General features: G+C 43.7%; 1 protein-coding gene across 1 annotated transcript in view; it reads right to left on the bottom strand.

Moving 5' to 3' along the window:
* The window catches only part of KCNJ6 (potassium inwardly rectifying channel subfamily J member 6), a 263,546-nt gene extending 252,143 nt beyond the window's left edge, over positions 1–11,403 (bottom strand). The window contains exon 1 of the mRNA XM_027041614.2: positions 10,824–11,403. The gene's annotated coding sequence lies outside the window, so the exon portion shown is untranslated. The remainder of the gene's footprint in view (positions 1–10,823) is intronic.
* Between the last annotated feature and the right edge of the window lie 2,342 nt (positions 11,404–13,745).

Genomic DNA, 13,745 nt, shown 5'->3' with positions numbered 1-13,745 from the left:
GGAAAAGTTGATTGATGGCCTGAAGGCATCTGGACAGGATGAAGGTTTGAATGGTCACTTGAATGCCACGCAAAATCATTCTCTCAAGACTTATTTAAATAACCGTGCAGCTCAGTAATAAATAAAGAAAGAGATATCTATAATTGATTAGCCGGTATGGTTAGATCAAAGCTACAGACAGTTTAGGGAATACGGAATGTTCTTTTTTAAGATGACATTGTCCTCAGAGGATAGGGTCCAAGATGGCAGCATGGGAAGCCTGTGAACGCATCTCCTCCCACAGACACATCAAATCTACAGCTACATATGGATCCTTTCCCTTTGAAAAAGATCTGAAAACTATAGATGAGCTGCTCTCCACAACAGAGAATAAAAGGACCACATTAAGATGGGACGGAGAGGCAGAGACAGTCTTGAAAGAAACCCCATCCCTGGAGCAGCAGCACACAACAGGGAGGGATCTTACCAGACAGGTGCTTCTTTCTGAGTGAGAGTTTGGTGCCCCGCACAGGGCACCCTGGCCTCTGGGATCTGTGCCAGAAAGACGAGCCCTCCGGATATCTCGTTTGGGCAACCAATCAGGCTGATGTCCGGAAGTCCCAAAGTGCTGTGGGAAACAGATTCCCCTCTTGGGGGGCTGGGGTATGGCTTCACTCAGCAAAAAAAAAAAAACAGCCGTTTGAAAAGTACCTAGATTATATGTGAGGGGCATTCATCCGTTGATCGGAGGCATCTGCTGCAGGGGCAGGGGCACAGCTGAGATGCTCCGGGAAATGGAGGTGCTGACACCGCTGTTGTGCCCTCTGTCTAGCCTGCTTGTACAGCCAAGTGAGCTTGGACAAGGCGCCCTCCCGCTGACTGGCTTGGAAGGGCAGGGTGAGCAGCTGTGTTGCTCGCTGAGACTGGAGAGTGGGGGAGTTGCAGCACTCCCCTGCTCCCTGGCTGGGGCTGGCAGCCCTGGTGGTCACAGGATTCCCCCACTCCTAGACCAAAGCCAGGGCGCACACTCAGGCAAGACACTCTCTTGCTGCACCGGCGCAGATCAGACGTTTTCCCATTACCTTTCTGAAGCCGGTGAACTTGCCCTGCCCCCTGCCCCCTCCAATGGCCTTGCTAAAGCCAGAAGGCCCATTCAACCCACACAGGGGACACTCTTTGATCACCCAGCTCTAGTGGCTAAGAGAATTGACATTCCAGAGCTCCACAGGACCGTAACAAGTAGAAAGATAGCTCTTGGCAGGCCACCACCCCAGGGCACAGACAGCAGACACACACAACCTCAGTCTTCCTGTGAAAAGGACCTGTGAGGTCGGCCGCCCAACCGACCGAGCCACCCAGGCGCCCCACGGCCCAGTTTTTATAACTGCTGCCCAGGGGAGACCTCCAGATCTCCTGGCCTAGAGGCCAACACGGATTATGCTTGCAGTCCCCCAAGACTGTATATCTTTGCATAGTGTACAAACTACTGCCCGAAGATCTGGCTTTTAGTCGCCCTGCAACTAGGTGCTAAACAGATTCTGCCCCCCCACCCCCACCTTAGAACAGGCTGACAGGTCTTGGCACGTCTTCAACGTATCGATAATAACTTAGGCAGTTTAGACAATCACAAAGTTTCAAGAAACAACCATGAGTTAGGACAAAATCGAACAAGGTTTATCACCTATACAAGGACACTTCTTCAAGCCCGAAAGAGGTAGCTGTGTGGCCTAATACACAGACACAGAGTCAAGCAAAATGAGGAAACAGAAATATCAAGGTTATTCAGACTTGAAGGAGAGAGAAAGAATTTACCAGATAAGCAAAAGCTAAAGGAATTCATCACTACCAAACCAGCCTTACATGAAATCTTAAAGGGATTTCTTTAAGCTGAAAAGAAATGGCGCTAATTAATAATAAGAAAACATATGAAAGTAAAAACCTTACTGGAAAATGTAAATATACAGTAAAAGCAGTGGATTGATCACTTATTAAGGTACTTAGGAGGTTAAAAGACAAAAATAGTGAAACGAACTAAAACTACAATAAAGTTTAAGGAATACATAAAGCAAAAAGATATAAAAAGTGACATCAAAAACGTAAAACATAGAAGGAGGAGTAAAAATGTAGAGTTTTGGAATATGTTCAAATTTAAATTGCTATCAACTTAAAATAGACTGTTTTATACATAGTATGACATATGTGAACTTCATGGTAATCACAAACCAGACACTTACAGTAAATACACAAAGGTAAATGAAAAACGAATTCAAGCATAACAAGAAAGAAAACCATCAAACCACAAGGGAAGAGAGAAGAAGAAGAGAGGAACTATAAACACAACCAGAAAATGATGGACAAAATTGCAGTAAGTACACCCTATCAATAATTACTTTAAACATAAATGGACAAAATTCCCCAATCAAAAAAGTGGTTGAATGGATTTAAAAAAAGATACCCATATGCTACCTGTAAGAACTTCCCTTTAGAAGTAAGGATACAAACTGACTGAAAGCAAGAGACAAAAAAAGATATTCCATGGAAATGGAAATGACAAGAAAGCTGGCATAGCTGTACTTCTATCAGAAAAAGACACAAAAGACAAAGAGAAGCACTATGTAATGATACAGGGGTCAATCCAGCAAGAAGATAAAGCATTTGTAGATATATATGCACCCAACTTAGGAGCACAAAAATAAATGAAGCAAATATTAACAAACGTAAAGGTAGAAATTGATAGCAATACAACAACAGTAGGCAATATTAACATTCCCCTTACATCAATGGATATATAACTCATCCAGACAGAAAATAAACTGGAAAACATTGGCCTTCAACAGCACATGAGGGCAGATGGACTTAATAAATACAGAGCAATTCCATCCAAAAACAACAGAACAGACTTTCTTCTCAAGTGCTCAAGGAACATTCCCCAGGTTAGACCATAACATTAGGTCACAGAAATAGTCTTAATAAATTCAAGAAGACCAAAAGAATAGTGAGCATTTTTTGCAACCACAATGATATGAAACTAGAAATCAATTACAAGAAGAAAGCTGAAAAATCTACAAATACATGGAGATTAAACAATGCGTTCTTGAACAACTACCGGGTCACAGAAGAAACCAAAGGAGAAATCCAAAAATACCTGGAAGCAAATGGAAATAGAAATACGACATACCACAGTCTCTGCAGCAAAAGCAGTTCTAAGAGTTGAATTCATAACAAATACAGGCCCACCTCAAGAAATCAGAACAATTTCAAATAGACAATTTAATTTTACATCTCCCGGAACTAGAAAAAGAAGAACAACCCCCCCCCCCAATTTTGTAGAAGGAAGGAAATAATAAAGATCAGAGTGGAAATAAATGGAATAGAGACTAAAAAGACAATTAAAAAATCAATGAAACTAAGAACTGGTTCTTTGAAGAGACAAACAAATTGACAAACCTCTAGCTAGACTCACCAAGAAAGAAAGAGAGAGGGCTCAAACAAATAAAGTCAGAAATATAACAGAAGTTACAACTGATACCACAGAAATGCTAAGGATCATAAGAGACTATGAAGAATTATACACCAGCAAATTGAACCACTTGGAAGGAATGGATACATTTCTAGAAATGTACAATCTTCCAAAACTGAATCATGAAGACATAGAAAATCTGAATAGACTGATTACTGGTAAGGAGATTAAATCAGTAATCCAAAGCCTCCCAACACAAGTCCAGGAACAAATGGTTTCACTAGTGAATTCTACCAAACATTCAAACAAGATTTAATACCTATCCACAAACTCTTCCAAAAAATTGAAGAGGAGAGAAAGCTTCCATACTCATTTTACAAGTGCAGTGTTACCCTGAGACCCAAACCAGACAAGGACACTACAGGGAAAGAAAATTATAGGGCAATTTCCCTGATGAATGTATATGAAAAATCCTCAAAAAATTAGCAAACCAAACTCAGCAATACATTAAAAGGGTCATACACTAAGATCAAGTGGGATTTATTCCAGGGATGCAAGAATGGTTCAATACCTGCAAATTAATAAGTGTGATACACCACATTAACAAAATGAAAGATAAAATCATATGATCATTTCGATAGATGCAGAAAAAGTATTTGATGAAATTGAACAACCACTTATGATAAAAACTCTCAACAGTGTGGGTATGGAGGGAATGTGCCTCAACTTAATAAAATCCCTGGGAATAAACTTAACCAATGAAATGAAAGACCTGTACATCAAAAACCATAAGACATTGAGGAAATAAATTAAAAAGACATAAATAAATGGGAAGATATTCCATGCTCATGAATTGAAAGAATTAATACTATTAAAATGTCCACACTACCCAAAGCAATCTACAGATTCAATGCCGTCCCTATCAAAATTCTAATGACACGTTTCACAGAACTAGAACAAATAATTTTAAAATTTGTATGAAACCACAAAAGACCCCAAATAAAACAATCTTGGGAAAGAAGAACAAAGCTGGAGGTGTCATGCTCCCTGATTTCAAACTATACTGCAAAGCTATACTAATCAAAACAGTATGGTATTGACATAAAAACAGGCACATAGATTAATAGAACAGAATAGAGAGCCCAGAAATAAATTCACACATATGTGGTCAATTTACAACAAAAGAGGCAAGAATATACAATGGGGAATCGACAGTCTCTTCAATAAAGGGTGTTGGGAAAACTGGACATCTACATGCAAAAGAATAAAACTGGACCCACTATCTTACACCATATGTATAAAAGTCAAGTCAGATTGGATTAAAGACCTGAATTTAAGACCTGAAACCATAAAACTTCTAGAAAACATAGACGGTAAGCTCCTTGACATTGGTCTTGGCAATTTTTTTTTGGATCTGTCTCCCAAAGCAAGGGTAACAAAAGCAAAAATAAACAACAGAACTACATCAAACTGAAAATCTTATGCACAGTGAAGGAAACCTTTAACAAACTGAAAAGGCAACCTACTGAATGGGAGAAGATATTCACAAGTCACATATCCAAGAAGAGGGTAACATCCAAAATGTATTTAAAAACTTATATAACTCAATAGCAAAAGCAATCCAACTAAAAAATTGGCAGAGGATCTGAACAGATATTTTTCCAAAGGAGATGTACAGATGGCCAACAGGCATGTGAAGAGACGGTCAGCTTCGCTAATCGTCAGGGGAATGCACGATGAGATCTTACTCCGTGCCAACCAATGACTAGTTCAATAAGACATAAAGTAACTAGTGTTGATGAGAATGTGGAGAAAAGGGAACTCTGGTGCTCTGTTGTGCGAATGCAAATTAGCACAGCCACTTTGGAAGACAGTACAGAGGCTCCTCAAAAAATAAAAAAAAAAGTAGAACTACCATAAGACCCAGCAATTCCACTAGTAGTTACCTATCTGAAAAATAAAATATCTAACTTGAAAAGACGTACGCACCCTTTTGTTTATTCCAGCATTATTTACAAAAGCCAAGATACGGAAACGACCTCAGTGCTCACTGATAAATGAATGAATGGGGAAGATGTGGTGTGTGTGTGTGTGTGTGTGTATTATATTATATGTGTGTGTATATATATAATGGAATACTACTTAGCCATAAGAAGAATGAAATCTTGTAACCTGCAAAAAACATGCTAAGCAAAATAAGTCATACACAGAAAGACAAATGCTGTGTGATTTCACTTACATGTGGAATCAAAAAAACCCAAACCAACAAAACTCAGTCACACAAATACAGAGAACAGATGGGTGGTTGCAGGGGGTGGGGGTGGTTGGTAGGAACGAAATGGGGGGAAGGGATTAAGAAATATGAACTTTTAGTTATAAAACAAATCAGTCATGGTTGTATAATGTACAGCGTGTGGAATATAGTCAGTAATATTGTATTAATTTTGTGGGGTGACGGACGACAACCAGACTTATTGTGGCAACTGCTTCACAATGCTCACAAATGTCAAGTAACTATGGTGTGTGCCTGCAACGAATATACTATTGTATGTCAGTTATATCTCAAATTTCACTTTATCTTATTTTTAAGTATTCATTTATTTGTTTATTTATTTTCTGAGAGAGAGAGAGAGAGAGAGCGAGCGCACAGGTTGGGGAGGGGTGGAAAGAGAACAAGAGAGAAACCCAAGCAGGCTCCACCCTGTCAGTGCAGAGCCCAACACAGGGCTCGAACTCACGAACTGTGAGGTCATAACCTGAGCTGAAATCAAGAGTCAGATGCTTAACCGACTGAGCCACCCCGGTGCCCCTATATCTCAAATTTAAATAAAAAGATGACACCGTCCTTCTTTATTTGAAGGAAATAACTGTGTTATTAATTAGTGCTAGTAAAGTGATATCAAGTATGTGTATATTCTAGTACTTTGTCAAAAGAGGGTAAGAATACCATTAGAGTACTAACTGCTATCATGATAATCTCTTCTTTGTATAAGACCCTAATCATTTCTAGAGCCAATTATTTAAAATACATTTTAAAATGTGTTATCCCAAATGACTGCATTTTATCTTTTTTAATCTCCTTAAACCCTCAAACTACACCTATAAAAAAAATCTTAATTCAACAAATATCTCGATGATTTTTCAACCTAACTACCAATTTCCCTTTAATTCATATTACTAAATTTAATAATTCTGAAAAAATCCAGAGGGACTCCGTTCTCTTTTGATATTTAAAATGACATTTGAAAATAAAAAATAGAAACAATAAATGCCATCTAAATAAACTATAAATCCAAACATGTTACACTTAAACATCTCAATTCCACAAACCTTAAAGTCTTGATACAATGAGTTAAAAAACAAAACAAAAACACAAACACAAACAAAAAACCTTGGTTTCAAAAGTGTCATTACTTTAGTGCTGGTAAAAATACAGGACAACGCTAGCCTTTTCCCCAGCTTCCTTCCCCTTGTTTCGACTCTCTCTGGTCTATTTCCCTTACTAATCTGCATATTGCTTACATAGCATTTGTTTAAGGAAGAGTTGTCGAAAAAGAAAAGAGCCTCACCCTGCCTGCTTGCCCATTTTGGTAAAGAAGCTTCATCGTATTTTCATGAAGATTCACATAGTCAAGATTCAACCGTTGGGAAAAGCAATACTTTCTACCCGTGAAAATCAGCGAATGGGGTTAAGCTTCAATAAGGGTGTATTTATGTATTTTTCATTGCCAATAATTTTTTCCTTTTGCTCATTCAACAGCTCTTCTGATGTCTTGTTTTATGTAAAGGCAGAGATAGTTTGTAACAAGATGGGGGGAGGATTTGAGAGGGAATGAACACATTTCTATATACTGAAAGGCAACAGCCTATGTAGATCCTTGTATTAAATGGAGACCCGGATCATAAAAGTTAACATATACTATTTGATGATGTTCAGGAAATGCCAGGGTAAGGTGACAAAATTATTTTTTAAAAAAATTATACAAAGTGCACAGGGATAAAGATTAAGTCTCCTTAACAAATCTTACTTGAAATGGGTAAACCAATTATTTTGGAGTATGCCATTGACTGCCATCAGGGCATAATGATGCTTTGCTCAACAATTAGCCACCCAGGAAGAAAGCAAATCCTAGTTTGATAAATTAGCACCAAATATACGAGCATAGAATCTACCAGAATCTTTAGATCATTGGTTGAGCAATTTCCTATACCTAGATCATTTACTTCCCATCTTTTTTTTTTTTTAACTCACAAGAGAAATTGAGCTTTAGAACTCACCAGTACATTACTTTAGAAATGATCTTTTTTTATGGAATGATCTATATTTTTGTATGGATTTATCTCCTAACTAATCTCGACTTCTCGTCTACTGATAGCTTCAGATGGCACAAAGCCAGGATACAGTTGTTTTAAGTGCTAACAGTACTCCATGCACCACTTGTCTCCACTTTAGGCAGCAACTCTTCTATAAATTACATCATGGATAAACTTAGCAATATCTATCAGGAATGGAAATGGAAGAAATCGTGTCACATCTCACCCTTTGACCAGGTTTATAATAGACTGCTTCTGCCTTCAGTCGAGATCGTGAAAAAACCCCACAAAAACTGGAAGGTATAAGCACACCGCTTTAACCAAGTCCTAAGTGCTCTGCATGCGTCCCCTTTAGAAAGCAATGGCAAGCTTGGAAACACAGTTGGAAAGCCCAGCAAAGAAAATCAGGATTTACCTTATTTACCTTCATAGAGAACAAACCAGAACCAGCTCAAGACTAAACCAACACACATGAGTATATCCTCAAAAGAGAAAAGCAGCCCAGTGTATTGTAAAGGCGTTATCAGTTATTTCCCACCAGTTGTCAGACTTAGACTGGGCTCTGCAATTCAAATTGTGCCTTGGAACAGCTGGATGCTACTCTGAAAAGCTGTCTATTAGAAATGTGATTGCCACTTTTCTCTACTATTTTTCCTCATCAGTATTGGCGGGCGTGAGGATCTATGACCAAAGATGAGGACAGCAGGACAGAGACCAATTTTGCCCAAGGTGAAGGCAGAATGGCGAGAGAGACTTACCTGCTTTCACTCAATGGATGCTGAAATGGAACTCGGGTGATAATAAGTCCTCCCCTCTTGCACAGTTTCCTCCTTGTTTCCTATGCCTGCAACCTTGGAAATGTAGCTGCCCTGTTCACATCCCGGCTTAAAGATACAGTTACCGCATCTCACCTCACTAGCACACTTACTTCCCTTTCCTGGAGCTCACTGGCTCTTTTTTTGGAAGAGTCTGTCAGGTCTGGATCAAGAGTAATTTATTTCTCTACCTCTGTGGTCTCAGGACCTCTAGACAGGATTTGGTTAACTGGTATCTTGCTGACAGGGTGCTCCTACAGTCTTTCTGTCATCGAAGCCCCATTCAAAGTGAAGAGGAGAGTGACAGGGTAAGAAATGAATGGATGCTTTTGAAACCAAAGGGACTTGGTTGAAACTAGGCAACTCTCATCAAAGACTGATCCAGGGTGTGTGAGTGTGTGTGTGTGTGCGCGTGAGCGCGCGCGCGCACCCCCGCATACCCCCTTTCTCCCCGAGGACAGGGTCATTCTCCATTCTTCGTTCAGCTTGCATCTTTTGCTGTTTTAGTGCTCTTGATTTTGAATAGTTACTCTGATGCACCGCCATGCGTGAAATGGATGATTTGCAAGCTTCTCTGTCCCACGCAATTCTGTGGATAATCAGATATCCAGATTCTGCACGGGCAAGAGAATCGTTCCTTTATAGAAAGTGATTGCTCCTGCCACCAAAGGAGCTGATAGTGTTCCCGGGGCAGCCAACTGGGAGGTGGGAACCTGGCTTCTGTGCTCTGGCCTTGGTGCTGAATTCGGAACCTGCTGCAGGAACCATCTCCGTGGCCTCTGGGCAACTTTGGGAGGTTTGAGAGGGTGCCGGCCAGTTCTGGCAGCCCCCTCACGGGTCGCCGGCAGGAATTTGGGCACAGCCGATTCCCTGGGACCCTCCAGAGGGTACGCGGCTGGCTTATTTCTTAGCCTGAAGCGGGGAAAGTTTTGTCCAACGCATTTTTGTAACTGGAGCTGCCTTCTCCCCTCCCACCTGGGTCGCCATGGAGACTCAGCTCTTTCTTTCTCCAGGCAAAATGGGCGAAGCTTAGTTAGCAGTGCCCTGACTATAGCAAGCCCATTTTTCTTTCTAATCAGCTCCTGGGCATCCCCTTCCTCTTTTCAGCAGAAGAAAGGTAGGGCAGGGTGAGGAGCTAGTAAGGATGTGGCATTGCACCCTGCATGGTGGGGGCTGCCTAGTACCTTCAGACTTTGGATAAAGGCAAGCAGGAGGCACTCTATAAACATATAATGAATCTCCAACTCCCAAACACTGGAGTTTTCTCTCTCTCTCTCTCTTCCTTTTTTGGGAGTGGAGGCGGGATTCTTTGGAAAATTCTGGTATTTTGTTTCTCCATTAACCTCACCCCATTTCTGTGGCTGTTTCTATTAAGACATGTTTCCTCCTTAAAAGTCTCTCCATATTGAGGCTGGTACAAGAGATATACCTGTGGATCGACCCAAGGTTTTATTGGGTTTGGGGAATACTAATGTTATTTCTGTTAAACACTAATTCAAGCTTAATGTCTTGATGCAAATGAAAATATACCCAGGAGGAAGCAAGTCAGGGGATTTGTCCAATCCCTAAATGCCATAAACATCTCATTTTATCTGAAGGGGTTTGCTCTCTCTTTTTTTCTTTTCTTCCAATTACAAAACAATTCAGTTCACTTCTAGGGAGAAGTGTTTGTAGCCATCATATCATACATTCCTGGTTTTACTGATAGAGAACAGTTAGGACTTATTGTTTCCCATTCTCTGCCTGTTTCTCCCCACCCCTCACTTTTCCTTTTCTTCCTTCTCATGTTCTCTGTCTCCGTCTCTGTCTCTCCCTTCTATGCAAAAACGAACACGGATACAGCTTTCCATAAAGACAATGGGCTTTTCCCAACTGGAAATGACTACACCGCAAGCCGCCCCTGCCAGTTAATCAGTGCATTTCTTCTTTGCCAATGGATGTTGAAATGATGTCTGCAATAACTGACTGGGTTTCTCTGAGCCCAGGGCATGCAGACCCCTCCTCTCCCCGCCCCCCCCCCCCTTGCGAGTTTTCAGTTGCTAATGAAAACCATATGAAACAGATTTCCCTTCTGTTATGTAACCGGCTTCTCCCTCGCCTTTCCCTTGACTTGGGCATCATGTTTCTCTCATCAGCGTGGAGCATGCAGCGGCGGCGGAGCCTGGGGAGGGGGAGGTGGGGACCCGAGGGCACGGAACGTTTTGCCCAGATTGATGCCAGCTTCTCGCCTTCGAGCAACTCAGCGCACCGCTTACCTTGTTGCGGACAGGGTGGTTTCACTCAATCATGATCTCCTCTCTTGGAACGGAGCAAGATTTAAGATTTCACTACACGATGGATGGTGAGGGGAGAAAATTTAAAAAAAAAGAAAAAAGAAAAAAAAAAGAAAAGGAAAGGAAAGAAAAACTGGAATCAGGTGGTCAAATTTCACACCAGCCCCGGGAGGCTATTAGGAGACTCCATTCTCCTGGCGGTGCCTCCTGCTCTGGGTCTGGCTTCCCGGTTCCCGCGGATCCCCACCCCTCCACCCGCCCAACCTCTCCGGCCAGGTGCGGCCGTCTGCAAACTGGCTCCCTCTGGCCGCGAGCGGAGAGGAGGGCTGGGCGCGGGGTCAAAGGAGGGGCGGAGGGGCGGAGGGGCGGAGGGGTGTGCGTCGGATTCGGACGCGGGCGGGAGACCCGGTGGAGGGAACGGGGAAAAGGCAAGAGTGGCGGAAAAAAAAAAATTCCCGGCTGGGAGAAAAGTGATGGGCCACGCAGGGAGACGTCATGAAAGCCGCAGATTCAATGATCGCTCCTCAATTCCAGCGGACTGGCTGAGCCCCGCTGGCCGCGCACGAACCGGCGCGGCTGCGGGGATAAAAACGAGCGCAGCGCCGCGTGCTGGAGAAAAGCGGCCACGCAGTGTGTCCCCGAGAGGCAGGGGGTGGGAACGCGGAGGGGAGGAGCGGGAGGCCGGGAGACGCCCACCCGCCTCCCACACCCCTCCCCGGGTGGTGGTGGGGGTTGGGGGACACTCCGTCGACCCCTTCCCAAGCCAGAGCCGGCGCGGAAGCCACCGAACCAACCCCCCCCCCCCGCCACTCCAAGATGAAGCTGCAAAAGTGGGGGCGCTCCACGCTGGGGGAACCTTTTGGGTTCAGCCTCCGGTTCCCACCTTCCCTGCTATGTCACCGAGTAAGTTATTCCTGGAGAAGAGCCTGGACAGCAGCAAAAAGCCGAAGCTCAGGGATCAGTTTTTGTCTGCTGCTTGGAGGGGCTCCGTCTTTTGGGTTTTGTGAAAGCGGGAGGAAGAGGGGCTTGTCTGGCTCTGGGCTGAAATCAAGGAGTCCGCCTGGGCGCAGGAGCTGGGCGCGCACTGCCCGCGTGGCCAGGAGGGGGCGCCGCGAGCGACTGGGGTTGGGGGCGGGAGGGGGGGGGGGGAGACGGCCGAGTGGAACCCAGTGGAAGCCCTGCCCGCTGCTTCCTTCAGTCCGTCCTGTCCACAGCAGCTGGGGTCGCTGCTGTTGCCCCATCCTACCCCACCCTGAGGTCTCTTCACAGGCACTGGAGACAAAGAAAGGGACCGTGACCTTTCTCATGCATACCTCGGCTCCCCTTCCAAGTTGATTTTGTCAGGATTTGGACTATTGCCTACTGGATCCCGTCCTTTGATTTCTAACTTGCTTTGTATGGTTATTCCAGGGGCCGCCTCACAATGCTCCCCTCTGCAGCCCTTCTTTTTCTTATGGCCACCGTCGACAATATTTCCCCGTTTCCAAAGCCGTTCCACAGCTTGCCGCGACCTCTGCGCAGTCCACTCTTTTATGCCCTCTTTCCCCTAGGGATACATCGATTGGCCACTAAATTTTAAGAGCAATGACGACCATTCACTGGTAATTGTGTCATGACTGTTTCATAACTGGCTGTTCTTTTGCAACTTTACAAAGCGGGTTTCCTTTCACAAGGCGTGGAATTTCTATCTCCAAGGGGACGACCCTATTCCAGAAAAAAGGGTTGATGGAGACCTCTTGTTTCCAAGACCGTTTTATTCCACACTTATGCATTCTAATTACACAGCAGTTCAGCTCTTCAAGAATGCTGTCTGCTTTCTAAAAATGACTGGTGTGGAGAGGTGTTTACCTTAAGTTGCATCAACAGTTATATACAAATCAACCGGGTGGCCTGTGAGCTCCTCTTTGCTGCTGATTTTCCCTGAGAGGTTATCATCTCACTGGCTTTTCCTTGGGGTCACAAATTCTGCATACGGAAGATATTAGTATGTGTAATACGTGATTTTTATGCTCCACAGGGCTTCCCGGATCTCGTCCTTGTGTTAGAGATAAAGATAGACAAAGGACAAGTAGACTCAACAGTCCCTGAGGAATCCTTGAGCAAGTCTGCAAGATGCAGGGTTTCGGGGGACACAGCCCTAGAGCCTTAAAAGAACAACTCACGCTGACTGTAGTTGCCTACAGAGCATTCTTTGTCATCTATGAAGGCGCTCTGGATGTGCCCGCTAATTTTGACTGCACATATTTCTGCCAGTTGAAGGATTTCCCAACATTTATTCCTTACAAGACATCAGACTAAGTAGGTGAGTCAAGAGAGGGCAATAACCCGCTTTTCTCCTTTGAACGTTTGGAAAACTCCCCTGGCTTGACATTGGCCAGAGTGCTGGGGGCTACAGCTCTTTCTGAACGGTGCAGTGGCTTGTGTGGAATGAAGCGGATCACATTAGCACGGCATGGGATTTGACCAAAGCCAGAGACAGCAATTGGGTTTACTAGATTCGTTTATTCCTGAGACATCTCAGGTGGTGATCGTCACCGCCGTAACGAAGTTGAGTCTCCGTGGCATCTGAAAATCAGGCAACCTGTGCTTTGCCGCTCCTCTGAGCTTACGAGAGACCTGTCTGTCGGGACACGATGCGTTCAGCATGTCTGGAATCTTCCTTACGTACCTATTTTACGACTTCAGATGAGGCCAAGGCCTCGGGTGGAGGGGTGGGGTGGCTGCCACTGGGGACTTCCAAGTCTTTAGCTCTTCCCGCCGCTGGGGGGGTCAGGACTCCAAAGATGACGAAGACAGCGGCTTCTAGTGATGGATTGATCCTTCTGTGTGGACAAGGCTGGGTTCTCCCCCACACATCAAACTGTAACGGAGGCTTATTAGCTAGGAGGATTGACAAACGGAATT

Source organism: Acinonyx jubatus, chromosome C2 (assembly GCF_027475565.1).
Source record: "Acinonyx jubatus isolate Ajub_Pintada_27869175 chromosome C2, VMU_Ajub_asm_v1.0, whole genome shotgun sequence".
In the NCBI taxonomy this organism is placed as follows: Eukaryota; Metazoa; Chordata; class Mammalia; order Carnivora; family Felidae; genus Acinonyx; species Acinonyx jubatus.
The sequence above is the reverse complement of the archived record's forward strand: the minus strand, read 5'-3'. Positions and strand labels throughout refer to the sequence as shown.